This window comes from Orycteropus afer, unplaced genomic scaffold (genome assembly GCF_000298275.1).
Source record: "Orycteropus afer afer isolate SDZICR_OR568_19922 unplaced genomic scaffold, OryAfe1.0 scaffold00087, whole genome shotgun sequence".
Lineage (NCBI taxonomy): Eukaryota > Metazoa > Chordata > Mammalia > Tubulidentata > Orycteropodidae > Orycteropus > Orycteropus afer.
In genome coordinates this window covers 10,439,354-10,441,852 of record NW_006921674.1, presented here as the reverse complement: position 1 = coordinate 10,441,852, position 2,499 = coordinate 10,439,354, and the positions used below count along the sequence as shown (strand labels likewise).

The 2,499-nt window shown below is 36.9% G+C and overlaps 1 protein-coding gene across 1 annotated transcript in view; it reads right to left on the bottom strand.

Annotated features, from left to right (window-relative positions):
- GRIK2 (glutamate ionotropic receptor kainate type subunit 2) overlaps positions 1-2,499 on the bottom strand; it is a 944,667-nt gene that overhangs the window by 673,488 nt on the left and 268,680 nt on the right. The gene's annotated exons all lie outside the window — the stretch shown is intronic.

The following is a 2,499-nucleotide window of genomic DNA, read 5'->3' as shown; positions in this document are numbered from 1 at the left end:
CCCATCATTGCATCTAGATGGCTGCTTCTAAGCTTTTAAGATCCCAGTCACTACTCACCAAAGTAGGATGTGGAACAATGTTTTGTGTAGTATGTTATGCCAATTGAGTGTGATGTCCCCTGCAACTATAGTCCCGAGCCCAGAGGTGCAACTTTTCGCTCTCTCTGGGTAGCTGGCTGTGCTTTTGCCCTTCGTTTTGACCTGAACTCTTGACCATGCTAAATTGCCCTAGTCATGTATTTAAATGGGGAAGATAAGCATTATATAGTGTTATTGTTATCAAAAAGAATAACATAAATCAGGTGCCTCGATAATCCTAAAACAAAAAGTAACCAAACCCATTGATACCAAGTCAACTCCAATTCATAGCAACCTACAAGACAGCCCTATAGGGTTTCCAAGGCTGTAATCTTTACAGAAGCAGACTGCCACATCTTTCTCCCACAGAGTGGCTGGTTGATTTAAAAAATCAAGCTCCTGATTAGCAGCTGAGTGCTTAACCACTGCACCACCAGGGCTTGTTTAACAATGCTAGGCCCTGCTGAAAAGTGCGACTGCTTAGGAAAAAAAAAAAATAATAATAAGAGTTAAATGTGAGTTTCTCAAGAGATGGTTATTGGCAGAATTAAAATTAATGAAAAATATGTCTGAAGAAATCTCTATGACAATTCATTTATTGTTTGATTTTGCCCAAGAATTAAAAGAAAGGGCATAAAGAGAAAGAAAACATTTACTAATGTGAAAGCAATTATGTGTGGATCAATTGACCTGTGAAAATATCTTGATGGCATGATGACCAGAAAGACTTTTAAGAATATAAATGTCCAAAATACATTTTGGAGTTTAAAGTTATTTGCTGTGTGATTCATAATATGAAAATTTCCAGAGACTCACATACCTTTAGAAGAAAAACAATATTCCACACATTACCAATGTCCTTCCTTTATTCCTTTCTTTCATCCTTCCTTTCTCTCCCACCCACTTTTTTTTCATGTTTCTGACTCCCCACCATGTTTTCCAAAGCAGTTATTCCAAACTTTACAAGATTACCAGATTTACTGAAAAGTCTATCAACATCCAACTTGAAGTTTCTCCATACTTGCATCTCCTTCTTTTCTCTCATATCTGTATTCTCTAAGCATAGCCATCCAACTTGGCCCTGACTCATAAACTTCCAGACTTGTCCACTATTTGGCCCGAATCCACTTGTACATGTTTGTCTACAAATATTCTCCAGTCTCCCTTAACAAAAACATAAAAGCTTTCCAACTCTGATTCCCTATAACTCACCAATCTATCTTCCTTTGATCATTTTTTAAAACTACTATTTCTTTAAACATAACCCATGTTCTACTACTTCTACTTTATTGTTGTTATTGTTGTGTGCCCTCGAGTCAGACCTGACTCATAGTTGACCCCTCCTTGGGTTGCCTAGGCAGTATTGCTATGGAAGTAGATTGCCCAACCTTCCTTCTGAGGAGGGGTTGGTGGGTTTGAACCGCCAGCCTTCTGGTTAGTAGTCAAATGCCTTAGGCACTACACTTTACCACCACTGATACTGTCAAGTCTTCGATCTGTCTTTCCTCTTCTGCTCCATTGCTTTTTACTGAGAGGCAGACAAGGCAAAAGGATCATTGGCTTTCTGTTTCTGCCTCTTTAAGATCTCTTTGGTAATGGATTTTGGTGTATCTTCTGGAAACTTTTTTTCTCACTTTGTTCCTAAGATTCTCTAATATTCCATTATTAACCAAGTAAAATACACCACTAAGTTTTCCTTGCACATATACTGTGCTTCTCTGCCTCAAGTCCATTATTACAGTCATGTTTTCTTTAAAATGAACTATGCTTTTTTGCTGGTACAGGTTCTGCCTACATCAAGTTATGGTATAAGAAAACTATCAAATATATAATACTAACATATAGTCTCTATGAGGACAAGGAAATGTCTCATTAAATGACATTTCTTCAGGTCAGATATACATTACAGATAAAATAATTCAACAAATGAATTTAATATCTTAAATAAAATTCAAAGACCAACTTTTCCAATCCCATTTGACTTTCAAACAGTGACATAATAAGCCAAACTAGAACAAAGCTCTCATTCTAGTCTTTGTTTCCACATTATTATACTTCCTCTATTACATTACTAGGAGCTCTGGTAATGTAGTACCTAAGGCACTTGACTGCTAACCAGAAGGCTGGCAGTTCAAACCCACCAGCCACTCCTGGAAGGAAGTTGGGCAACCTACTTCCGTAGTGATATTGCCCTGGAAACCCAAGGAGGGGTCGTTATGAGTCGGGTCTGACTCTATGGCACACAACAACAACATTACATTACTAAATTGTCACGGAATCTTTTCCTTTTCAAAGTATTTTAAGAAAAGTAAAGATGAAATACATTTAGGAAATTACCTGTTACTTTTGATTATCAGGAATTATGAACTTAGTTAATGTATTATTAAATAGCCAACACTTCATTTTTTACTCTTAAATATA